Source organism: Prionailurus bengalensis, chromosome B1, assembly GCF_016509475.1.
Source record: "Prionailurus bengalensis isolate Pbe53 chromosome B1, Fcat_Pben_1.1_paternal_pri, whole genome shotgun sequence".
Classification (NCBI taxonomy): domain Eukaryota; kingdom Metazoa; phylum Chordata; class Mammalia; order Carnivora; family Felidae; genus Prionailurus; species Prionailurus bengalensis.
Genome location: NC_057344.1, coordinates 89,213,593 through 89,227,824, shown reverse-complemented (window position 1 = coordinate 89,227,824; position 14,232 = coordinate 89,213,593).

The following is a 14,232-nucleotide window of genomic DNA, read 5'->3' as shown; positions in this document are numbered from 1 at the left end:
ATTGTATCCAGAGAATTGCTCAAAACAAATATAAACAATATATCTGATCAAGCTTTTAGCATAATAGTCATAAGATTAATATTGAGCTTGAAAAAAGCATAGAAGACAGCAGAGAATCTATTGCTACAGAGATCAAGGAACTAAGAAATAGTCACCATGATTTAAGAAATGTTGTAAGTGAAGTGCCAAGTAAACTAGATGCAGTGACAACAAGGATGGAGGAAACAGGGTGGAGGCTAAATGAAATAGAAGGTAAAGTTATGGAAAATGATGAAGCTGAGAAAAAGATATATAAGAAAATACTAGACCACAAGGGGAGAATTAGAGAACTAACTGATACAATGAAACATAATAATATCTGTATCATAGGAGTTCCAGAAGAAGAAGAGAGAGAAGGGGCAGAAGATTTCCTTAAGAAAGTATAGTTGAGAACTTTCTTAATCTGGGGAAGGAAGTAGACATCCTAATCCAGGAGACATAAATAACTCCCTTCAGATTCAACAAGTATAGGTCTTCACCCTGACATATCATAGTGAAACTGGCAAAAGACAAAGTTAAAGAGAGCATTCTGAAAGCAGCTAGGGACAAACAGGCCTTAACCTTCAAGGGAAGACACATGAGGGTAGTAGCAGACCAATCCACTGAAACTTGGCAGGCCAGAAGGGAGTGGCGGGAAATATTCAATGTGCTTAGTAGGAAAAATATGCAGCCAAGAATCCTTTATCCAGCAAGACTGCCATTCAGAATAGAAGGAGAGATAAAGCCTTTCCCAGACAAACAAAAATTGAAGGGGTTCATGACTACTAAACCATCCCTTCAAGAGATCCTAAGGGGGACTCTGAGTGGAATGCTGCAAAGACTAAAAAGGACCAGAGATATCACCATAAGCTTGAAACCTGCAGATAACACAATGACACTAAATCCATCCCTTTCAGTAATAACTCTGAATGTAAATGGACTAAATGCCCAATTCAAAAGACATAGAATATCAGAATGGATTAAAAAAATCATCTATATGCTTTCTACAAGAGACTCATTTAAAAAAAATTTTTTTTAATGTTTATTTATTTTTGAGACAGAGAGAGACAGAGCATGAACGGGGAAGGGGCAGAGAGAGAGGGAGATACAGAATCGGAAGCAGGCTCCAGGTTCTGAGCCATCAGCCCAGGGCCTGACACGGGGCTCGAACTCACGGACCGCGAGATCGTGACCTGGCTGAAGTCGGACGCTTAACCGACTGCGCCACCCAGGCGCCCCAGAGACTCATTTTAGACCTGAAGACATCTTCAGATTGAAAGTGAGGGGATGGAGAATCATCTATCATGCTACTGGATGTCAAAACAAAGCTGGAATAGTCACACTTACATCAGACAAACTAGATTTTAAACTAAAGTATGTAACAAAAGGTGAAGAAGGGCATTATATCGTAATTATGGGGTCTATCCATCAAGAAGAGCTAACAATTGTAAATATTTATGTCCCCAACTTGATGAGACCCAAATATATAAATCAATCATAAACATAAGGAATTTTATTGATAAGAATATGGTAACTGCGGGGGATTTTAATACTCCACTGCAGCAATGGACAGATAATATAGGCAGAAACTCAATAAAGAAACAATGCCTTGAATGATACACTGGACCAGATGGACTTGACAGATATATTCAGAACTTTTCATCCAAAAGCAGCAGAATATACATTCTTCTCCAGTGCACATGGAACATTTTCCAAGATAGACCACATCCTGCGTCACAATACAGTCCTCAATAAAAATAAAAATTAAATATGCATACCGTGCATATTTTCAGATCACAATGCTGTGAAACTTGAAATCAACCACAAGAAAACATTTTGAAAAACTCCTAATGCATGAAGGTTAAAGAACATCCTACTACAGAATGATTGGGTCAACCAGGCAATTAAAGAAGAAATTTAAAAATACGTGAAAGCAAATGAAAATGAAAACATGGCAGTCCAAACACTTTTGGATGCAGCAAAGGCAGTCCTAAGAGGAAAATGCATTGCAATCCAGGCCTATTGCAAGAAACAAGAAAAATCCCAAATACAAAACCTAACTTCACACCTAAAGGAGAAAGAGGCATAACAGCAAAGAAACTCCAAAGCCTGCAGCAGAAGAGGAATAATAAAAATTAGAGTAGAAATAAATAATATAGAATCCAGAAAAAAAATAGTAGTTACAAAAATTCTCAACAAGATACTAGCAGATCGATTTCAAAGTATGTTAAAAGAATTATTCTCCATGATCAAGTGGGATTCATTCTTGGGCTGCAGGACTGGTTCAATATCCACAAATCAATCAGTGTGATACATCACATTAATAGAATAAAGGATAAGAACCATATGATCCTGTTAATAGAGGCAGAAAGAGCATTTGACAGAATACAGCATCCTTTCTTAATGTAAACGCTCAAAAAGTCAGGATAGAAGGAACATACCTTAACATCATAGAAGCCATATATGAAAAAACCCACAGCTAATATCATCCTCAATGGGAAAAAATGAGAGCTTTCCCCCTGAGATCAGGAATATTGCAGGGATGTCCATTGTCACCATTGTTGTTTAACACAGTGGTGGAAGACCTAGTCTCAGCAATCAAATAACAAAATTAAATAAAAGGCATGAAAATTGACAAATAAGTCAAACTTTCACTTTTCTCAGATGACATGATTCTCTACATGGAAAACCTGAGAGACTCCACTGAAAAGCTGCTAGCACTGATATATGAATTCAGCAAAGTTGCAGGATACAAAATCAATGTGTAGAAATTGGTTGCATTTCTATACACCAATAATGAAGCAATAGAAAGAGAAATCAAGAAATTGATCCCATTTAAAACTGCACTAAAAATCATAAAAAACCCAGGAATAAACCTAACCAAAGATGTAAAAGATCTGTATGCCAAACACTATAGAAAACTTATGAAAGAAATTGAAGAAGACACAAAGAAATGCAAAAATATTTCATGCTCATGATTTGGAAGAATAAATATTGTTAACATGTCAATAGTACCCAAAGCAATCTTCACATTCAATGCAATCCCAATAAAAATTGCACTGCCATTCTTCTCAGAGCTAGAACAAACAATCCTAAAGTTTGTATGGAATCACAAAAGACCCTGGATAGCCAAAGTAATGTTGAAAAAGCAAACCAAAGAGGGAGGTATCACAATCCTGGACTTCAGCCTCTACTACAAAGCTGTAATCATTAAGATAGTATGGAATAAGAATAAAAATAGACACAGAGTGGAGCCTGGGTGGCTCAGTCCATTAAGGATTCGACTTCAGCTCAGGTCATAGCCTTATGGTTTGTGGGTTTGAGCCCTGTGTTGGACTCTGCACTGACAGCTCAGAGCCTGAAGTCTGCTTCAGATTCTATGTCTCCCTCTCTCTCTCTCTCTGCCCTCCTCTGCTCATGCTCTGTCTCTCTTTCTCTCCCAAAAATAAATATTAAAAAATAAAAATAAAAAATGACACATAGACCAATGGAATAGACTAGAGAACCCAGAACTGGACCCACAAATGCATGACCAACTAATCTTTGACAAAGCAGGAAAGAGTATCCAATGGAAAAAAGACAGTCTCTAGCAAATGGTTGTTGGAACTGGACAGCAACATGCAGAAGAATGAACCTGGATTACTTTCTTAGATAATACATAAAAATAAACTCAATGGATGAAAGATCTCAATGTGAGACACAAAACCATCAAAACCCTGGAGGAGAAAATGGGGAACAACCTCTCTGACCTCAGTCACGGCATCTTCTTACTGGACACGTCTCTGAAGGCAAGGGAAATAGAAGCAAAACTGAACTATTGGGAACTTATCAATCAAGATAAAAACCTTCTACACTGCAAAGGAAACAATCAACAAAACTAAAAGGCAACAGGCAGAATGGGAGCAGATATTTGCTAATGACATATGGAATAAAGGGTTAGTATCCAAAATCTATAAAGAACTTACCAAACTCAACACCCAAAAAACAAATAATCCTGTGAAGAAATGGGCAGAAGACATGAATAGACACTTTTCCAAAGAATGCATCCAGATGGCCAACAGACACATGAAAAGATGCTCAACGTCGCTCATCATCAAGGAAATACAAATCAAAGCCCCTCTGAGATACCACCTCACACCAGTCAGAGTGGCTAAAAGTAGCAACTCAGGAAGCAAGAGATGTTGGCGAGGATGTGGAGACACAGGAATCCTCTTGCACTGTTGGTGGGAAAGCAAACTGGTGCAGCAACTCCAGAGAACACTCTGGAGGTTTCTAAAGAAATTAAAAATGGAATTACCCTATGACCCAGCAATAGCACTACTAGGAATTTATCCAAAGGATACAGGAGTGCTGATTCATAGGGGCATATGTACCCCAATGTTTATAACACCACTTTCAACAATAGCCAAATTATGGAAAGAGACTAAATGTCCATCAATTGATGAATGGATAAAGAAGATGTGGTTTATATATATAATGGAATACTACTTGGCAATGGAAAAGAATGAAATCTTGCCATTTGCAACAATGTGGATGGAACTGGAGGGTATCATGCTAACTAAAATAAGTCGTTCAGAGAAAAGACAGATATCATATGTTCTCACTCGTATGTGGAATTCAAAAAACTAAATAGAAGGCCATGGGGGGAAGGGAAGGGGGAAAAGATAGTTTCAAACAGAGAGGGAAATAAACTGTAAACGACACTTAAATATAGAGAACAAATTGAAGGTTGATGTGGGGGTGCAGGGGAGAGGGGAAAATGGGTGATGGGCATTGAGGAGGGCACTTGTTGGGATGAGCACTGGGTGTTGTATGTAAGCGATGAATCATAGGAATCTACTCCAGAAGCCAAGAGCACACTGTATACACCATACGTTAGCTAACTTGACAATAAATTATGTTTTAAAAAAGGAAGTATTTAACACTTTTTATTATTTTAATATATAATGAGTCAATAAACCTGAAAACTATATTACTTTTGCCTATTTCATTTTTTCAGTATAAGTTTTAGAGGAGATTTGAGTTAAATATATATATTTTTAATTTAAACAAAAGGCATTGAGTAAATTGAAGCAATATGAGATGTTTAATATATAGCAATTACTACAGCATTTAAAATAGTCAACATGCAACTGAGAAAATGTATGCAAATATCCACATACCATCTAATTGTGATAAATGTTTTAATTACCATTAACTGGAAAGTTGTTATGTACCAAGAATTGTGCTGTGCTCTTTACTTGCATTAATGCTGGAAATTCTCTTTTAAGTTTTTAAATATTTATTTATTTTTGAAAGAGAGAGAGAGAGACAGAGCACGAGCAGAGGCAGGACAGAGAAAGAGAGGGAGACAGAATCTGAAACAGGTTCCAGGCTCCAAGCTGTCAGCACAGAGCCCAACGCAGGACTCAAAGTCACCAACCGCAAGATCATGACCTGAGTTGAAGTCAGACACTTAACTGACTGAGCCACACAGGTGCCCCTAACAAACTCTTGAAGAAATTATTGTCACTATTAAACAGAATATTAGGAAACTGAGGTACAGAAAAATTAACAATTAGTCCAAGATCAAATAGGAAGTATTTATAGCAGAATGTAACCAAAGCTCTCTGTTTCTAGAGTGTGTGTGTTTAATCACTATGTATAAAAAAACAACAAACAAAAAATAAGAGAGAAGGAAGGAAGAAATGAAGAAAGAAAGGAGGGCAAAAAGGGAAGGAGAAAACAAAAGAAAGAGAGAAAATACATTCAGTCAGGTTAGATTCAACTTCTGCCATAAAATCACCATAAAATTGCATTTTTTTCTGAAAGAGATAATCTCTAGACCAGAAGTCTATTAACCTCTCTTTAAATTTAAATAGGTTACTGTCGATTTTAATAGACTTGGAATTGTATTTCTATGGATTGATTTATCATTACCACGATTTGTCCTCTGCCTTTTGCATTCAGTAGAAACCCATTTTTGAGGCTATACATGTCAACCTCTAAAGACTAATTTGCCTTCATTAAAAGTATCAATTTGGAGTTAATCATAGCTCAAACCTCATAGAGATTAGGGGATGAAATTGAAAGTAATATTTGACTTGACATAAACTGGCACTAAAAATGAAATCTGGTTTCATTAAATGATTACATGTAAATTATATACATGAGTTTTGTCATAACTCAGGTAGTCTTAGCAGTGAAGTGTAAAGGTACAATACATACAATATTTGGCCAACAAGTTTTTGACAGCATGTAATCCAGAACCTACTGTTACAAAAGGTATTAAACAGAATTTTATTTTGGTGATATACACTACTGTATCCTAATTAAGCAGCAAGTACTTTTCCTCAAAAAAAGAGTTTTAAAAAACCTTTTATAGATACCAACAATTCTTTCTGTAAAGAGAATTTTTTCTGTATAGAATTCTTTCTGTAAAGGGAAAAAAAAGACACAGAATCCTTACATCAGATAGATAAAAACTAGAGTCAGACATAGGCACAGACAGCAGCATTTCAAAGCATATGGATGAAAAAAAAACAGTTGTTTTTCTGGAGGCAATTGATAAATACCTAAATTCTACACTCTGGTAAGAACATAAGAAAAAGCAGACAGCTGGTACACAGAGCATTAAAACAAGATGTGGACATCATATGGCAATGCCACGGGGGAAGTGCCATGCTTTCTTTAGTCACAATGATCAAAAGGAATTACAATGGTACCTTGATGAAAAATGCATTGCAGATTCATATTATCTACTGTATATTCTTTAGATTTTGTTGTATTTAAGCATATAAATAAGTAGAATATACTGCATTTCATCAGTTCTTAAGAAACACATTTTCCCCAACTTTTAGCATCTCTGAAATTGAAGTCACTCATAATCTAAGATCCTCTACTATAATGATCTTTTCCTTCCTTCATTCCTTATTTCCCTCATTCCTTCATTTGTTCCTTCCTTCCTTCCATCTTTCCTTCCCTCTCTCCCTCCCTCTCTCCTTCCCCTCTTTCTCTTTCTTTCTCTTTCTTTCTTTCTTTCTTTCTTTCTTTCTTTCTTTCTTTGGGTTACTTTACAAATAGGGCTGTGATGACAGTAGACAACATAGAAACAAGGATAGAAGCAGGGAGAACAGCAAAGGATGCTATTTGAATAATACAGGGGGATGATTATAATTTGGACTGGCAATAAATACTCAAATTCTAGTTACTTTGAGGAAGTGCCATTTCAAAATATAGTCTATCTTCATAATTCACAGATCACATATTTACAAATATGCCTACTCACTAAAATTTGTTTTCAACCTTCAAATCAATGCTGGAAGTGCTTTTGAGATCATTTGTGGACATGGCCAGAGCCATGAAAATTTTGAGTTGCCAAATGAGCAGGTTTCCTGCTAAGGTCAAACAGAATGACACTCTACTTTCTTGCTTTAACTATCATACTATAAACAAACCTTTCCATGGTCTGTTTAGTGCTATGGTTTGCACATTCTTGTGCCTTCTGTTACTGGTCTTGCTGTTAAAATGGCTCCCACACATAGTACTGAAGTGCTGTGTAATGTTCCTAAGTGCGAGAAGGCTGTGATCTACCTTGAGGAGTGTTAGCTTATCTTTGTTCAGGTATGATTGTGTGTGTGTGTGTGTGTGTGTGTGTGTGTGTGTGTGTGCTGTTAGTCTGAGTTCAATGTTAATAAATCAACAACATATACTAAAGATACCTTTAAACAAAAATGCACATAAAACAAGATTATTTATTGATCAGTGGACCAAAATATTGGGACCAGAGCCTTACAGAAACTTAACTCTGTACTTCCTCTAGAAGCAATGGTTCAGTATTTGATAATCTGATGTTTTGGGCAAATTTATAGAACATATTACTGTGAATAACAAGAATCAACAAGAATTTGCCTCACTTCATATGGGGTATAAAAAAAGGAGAGAAAAGAAAGACTCCAAGGTTTTTTAATTAAACAACTGAACTGATGGACTTATCATCAATAGATATGGATGAAGCTGGTTTCAAGGTAAAGAACAAGAGTTCAATTTTGGACACAGTGAGTAGAGTTATCTATCAGATGACCAACAGGACATGGTTGAGAAAGTTACATCAACAAATAGGGAACGTGAGGGGTTATAAATTGCAGTTTCATCACCAAACAGAATTTATTGCAACAATTGACTAGATTAAAAAAATCAAGGAAATGAATGAGTATAGTTCAAAGAGAAAAAAGAATTAATGACTGGGTTTTGGGGATTTATGATATTAACTTAGACTTTGCAAGGATAGAGTAAAGGAAGAAACAAAAAAGACTAAGGAGGAGCAGTCAGTGAGCTAGAATGAAAACGAGTTTGATGTTCTGTAAACCAAGTTAAAAAACAAAAAGAAAAACAAAACAAAACAAAAAAACCCACCATATCAAGAACAAAGAAGCCACTGCTGTTCTTAAATCAAGAAAGATGATGATATATAACTGCTTACTTACTAGAGTTAGCAATTTCAAGTCATCCCTGATCTAGTCAAGACCAGTTTCAGTTAAATGGTGAAGGATACACCCTGATTGGAATGTATAAAAGAAAGTATGGAAGACGAGGAACTCGAGATAGTTATTTTGAGACTTTCCCATTGAAAGAGAAGAAAACAAGATCATATCTAGAGAGTAAACAGGGTCAGATAAGTATTTTTTATGTCTATTGCTTTAAGGTAAGACCTAAAAGTATTAAGTTTGCATGCTGATGTAAAACATCAGAAGAGACATGAAAAAACAATGATAATGTAGGAAATAAAGAGAGGTTTGCTGAAGCAATGTCTATAAGTAAGTAAATTAATAGGGTAGGATTTGGTATATATGTGGGGGGATGAAATTTAGACAGGGCCATCCTACTAACTGGTGGTAACAGATCCAAAGATAAGGTTTGTGACTCCTAATGAGGTTCACGGGCATATATTTGCAATTAAATTTAAATTTTCAATTAAAAATTAAGTTTGTTTACTACATTTATTCACCATATTCAATGGCACAAGTGCAGATTTAGAATACATAGAATTGGATCTAACTGGGGTTACAATTTTGTCAATTTAGGGTGATGATCTTAAGAAAAAGAATTGAGGAATATGCAAAGGAGTAATTATGATGTGACCAAGTACTGTAGCACAAGGACCTTTAAAAATAGACTCTGTAAACCTTAAAACCAATTGGGAATATGAACTCAAAGTAGCAAGAGATATAGAAGGAGGGAAAGTGAATTAGGAAAGAGAGGGAAGAAACCTCTAGGTAGTCCAGTACTGAGTCTACTATAGCTCTGTGAGAATGCACAAGTCACTACAAGTGAAGGATCACTGCAACTCAGGACAGGCTTTACAGTAGCCCTCAGGTCACCATCAAGGAAGCCTGATCCCCAGAGCACAAAGCTGAAGCTGAGTCCTGGAGTGGAGGTTGGAATCTTGTCATGTCTGCTTGGATTTGGCAGGGTGGGACAGGGTCCTGGATCTGCTGCTAAGTTTTCTATGCTTTACACGGCAGAGTCTATGATGAACTGTGTCTTAGTAATGAAGAAATGGATATTGAGATGATCAACTGTACATCTTTTAGGTTTTGTTCTCTTTAGGAATATAAAACAGTGGTGCCTGGGTGGCTCAGTCGGTTGAGCATCTGACTTTGGCTCAGGTCATGATCTCATGGTTCGTAAGTTCGAGCCCCGCATCAGGCTCTGTGCTGACAGCTCAGAGCCTGGAGTCTGCTTCTGATTCTGTATCTCCCTCTCTCTCTGCCCCTCCCGCACTCACTCACTCACACACACACACACACACACACACTCTCTCTCTCTCTCTCTCTCTCTCTCTCTGTCTGTCTCAAAAATAAACATTAAAAAATTTAAAAAAGAATATAGAACAAACAATATATTATGTTACCAATTCAAATAATTGGAAATAGGAAATATGAAATTGCCAAGCAAAATCAGAACATTACAACAATTAACATTTTGGCAGAACACAATATCACATTAATATAAATAAAGTATTTTAGTAAGTTAAGAGGTCGAAGAAGAAATTAACTCGTAATTAGCATTGGTTTAAGTATAATTCATAACTTGAGGAATATGCAAAGGAGTAATTATGACCTGACCCTGCTTTTATTCTCTGTCCTAAAAATGGCAGACGTTTTTGGCTGTCCTGTGCATATAAAATGTAAGGGAAACTATTCAAAACAGTAGTATTTTTTAAAAATACAAATTGAAACTATATCACTTTTGCTTTGTTGAACAAATTTCCAGGCATAGAAATTGTATAAATTTTAATCTATGTTAAGTGAGTTGTAATTTGACTGAAATTCCACACAGTCAATTTGTAATATAATTCAAAAACTTTAAAATGTTCACAGGAAAAAAACTTAGCCTTATACAACATTTTTCTGTAAAAGATTATTTATTACATTTTTCATTTAACAGAAGAAAATGCAATATTCCTGAAGGTCCAATAATATCGAGATGGATTGTCAAGAAATTAAAACCATTAATAAAGTACTAATGCACATTTTAAATGATAATGTAAAGAAAACTGAAGTATGAGCCTTGAGCAAGCAGTGAGTATACAGTTGAAAATCAAATATTTGGGGGCCCCTGGGTGGCTCAGTCAGTTAAGGGTCTGACTTCAGCTCAGGTCATGATCTCATGGTTTGTGAGTTCGAGCCCCACGTTGGGCTCTGTACTGGCAGCACAGAGCCTGGAGCCTGCTATGGATTCTGTGTACCCCTCTCTCTGTATCCCTCCCCTGCTTGCATTCTGTCTCTCTCCCCCCCAAAAAAATAAAAACAAAGATAAATGAAATAAATAATAAATATTTGAAACAAGACAATCATGTATTTGGAGGGAGAATATTTCAGAGATTTCACTCAGGTTCTTGAGCAAAAAAATACAGAAACAAAAGTGACAACAGGACAGATGACTAGGGATTCAAAAAATATATAATTACGGGGAAATGCAGGAAAAGAAACAAAAGTAGACATAAGAAAAGAATTAGTCAGATGAATAGTAGAAATGCATGACATTTTCTATTTTTCTTTTTTGTTGGCCATGGTGACAGTAGCCCCGCAGGCAGGCATCTCTAACGATAGCATGGAATCACTGATGAGACCCAATACTAAAATATCCTTAACATTTAAGTAAATTGCATACTTTGCTGCCAAGATATGCTCAGGCACAACTTTCTTTTGTCTTGAATGCTTTGAGATTTAATAAATATGCTTTTTGTGGAAAGAAGAGAGGACTAGTTAACCATCATTGGGTTCAATTTAGAAAATTGTTATTTTTCTATGATTTGAAATAAGCAATAATGATATTTACTTCTAATAGAGAACATTTTGAACATTACAGCTTTTTTTCAAAGTGACAATTTCAAGCAAATAACAAAGTCTAATATAGAAAAACTCCCTCAAGAGGAAACTAAAAGAAAGTGCTAATATATATATATATACACATATATACATATATATATACATATATACGTATATATATACACATATATATACGTATATGTATATACATATATATATACACATATATACGTATATGTATATACATATATATATACACATATATACGTATATGTATATACATATATATACACATATGTATACATATATTTAAGTAGTATACGTATATACATAGTAGTATACGTATATACATAGTAGTATACGTATATATATATACGTATATATATATACATATATATATACACATATGTATACATATATTTAAGTAGTGGGAATAAGTAATTCTCTTATCAATGAAGAGAGATGACTTTAGCCTTGAAATGATGTTTATGGTATTAAATATGTATATATTAACAACAAAAATAATGTAGCAATTCCATACTAAAAGAATCCCCTGTTTAAGAAAATCTGGGTCAACTAAAAAGAGGATGTATTTATATAATTACCAAATGATGCATAATCATAGGTATTTGAACTTACATAGCAATAAAACATATTGATTGGCTAATATCCCAGTGTTAATTTGCTAAACATTTTTGTGTCCTTCAGATTAATATATACTAGATAAACATCTGATGCAGAAATTTAAATTTTTTAAATGTTTATTTATTTTTGAGAGGGGGGGAGGGGCAGAGAGAGAGACACACACACAGAATCTGAAGCAGGCTCCAGGCTCTGAGCTGTCAGCACAAAGCCCACCATGGGGCTTGAATTCACGGTAGATCCTGACCTGAACTGAAGTCAAATGCTTAATGGACTGAGCCACCCAGGCACCCCTGATGCAGATTTTTCAATTATTTGGAAAAACATATGCTTAAGTAATTTAGTAAAACTCTGAGATTTGAATATTACATGAAAATTAAATAAGGCTGATATTATGTTGCATTTAAGAAGTTTCCATGTTAAATTAGCTTTCATGGGATTAGCTAGCAAAATATATGCTAAATTAGTATCATGGGATTAGTAGCAAAATATATGCTAAATCTTAATCAAAATAATAATGACAGTGCCTTCCCAATCTTTAAGTTGTGGTGTGTGTTTTCTTGTGCAAGAGCAGAACTTCATTTCTTGTGTTCGTTAAAGACATTGGCATTGACTTTAAAAACTGTTAGAAGTCTTTCCATTTTTATGGGTTTTCTTGGATTTTGTGTGAGTTTCAGAAAAGAGAGAAGAGGGGCGCCTGGGTGGTTCAGTCCATTAAGCATCTGGCTCTCAGTTTCAGCTCAGGTCATGATCTTGTGGTTTCATGAGTTCAAGCCCCACATCCATCTGTGCACTGATGGTGCGAGTCTGCTTCGAGTTCTGTCTCTTTCTCTCCCTCTTTCTTTGCCCTTCCCCTACTCACGCTGTCCCTGTCTCTCTCAAAATAAATAAATAAAGTTGAAAAAAAATAAATAAATAGAAGAGATTAACACCACTAATTTTATAGAGAGAGTTTTCCAATACCTTGGAGAAAAAGAACATTGGTTATTGATAGGAATTGATAAGAAAATTGATAATTTTTTTCTAGATTTTAGTTTTGGGGTTGTGATACCTGACTGTTGCATATTTATGTAATGTAGACAATTTTTATTTAATGTTTTATAGTGTATTTAAAGTTACCTTCTGCGCATTTTGGCAGGCCACATATCTCCACTTTCTTGTCTGTGCTCCCAAGTCACTAAGGCATTATTTGCTTTTTAAATCACAGAACCATGAGTAAAGGAAAACTTTTTAATCTATCCTCATATCAGAATCCCCACACCACCCATCCCTAACTTGCAACAACATGCTACTTTCAAATATCAAGGATTTTTCTTTGGTTTCCAAGATATTCAATGCTGTACCAGGTTTGCAGAAACTATATTAGAATCTCAAACAACAGTCAGACAGTATCGAAACCTAAACATCTTTCAGTTTCTAACATAAGTAGAGATGTAAAGTTTATAAATGTAGAAGGATTTCTATCCTTACATTAAACCCATTTCATACTTTTGAGTATTTTACTTTTCTCTTGGGGCATTGCCTTATCCACTTTAACTAGGTAGAAGGAATAAGATATAACAAATGGACATGGGAGAGTTGCATGGATTTGAGAACTCAGTTTTCAATTATTTCCAAAATAATTATATTTGCAGTCGAAAAGATGGAATATTAAAAGAACAAACCATCAAAAACTTCAGTGATAACATTTCACCTGCTGCATCAACAAGATGAAGGGAACCATTGTGGGGTATAGAGACTGACAATGACCAAATAAATAACTGCCATTGAAATGCCAAAAGGAGAAAGTCAGCAGTCTTTCTTTGAGGTGTTTGTAATAATAAATGGGGTTTTGTTAACTTATAAAAATGAGAATACAGTAGGACCAAAAGTGCATTTAGGAAACTTTCATAGAGATTTGAGTTCCTAAAGATAGTAAAGATGAAAATCTAGGTTTATAGTTTTCCATTAAACAACCTGTTTCCTTCCTCAGAAAGTCTTTTGTGACTACACATTATAATGCATTTTATTGTGTTAGACTTGAGTTTGAAAATAGTCTATCATTTATATGGGTGAATTGTTGAAGAATATCATGAATGATTCCCTGAGGGAGCAATTATAATTGTTTAAGGAAGATAAGTAAGGATAGAAAAGGTATCCATGCCACAGGTCACATTAAATTCAGCATTGCCCATATGGGTGTTGGAAGAAAACTGTGAGGAAATTGTAGATACAATTTCTGCTGGATTGGAAGAGTTATTGATTTAAGACCTTGGTTTTT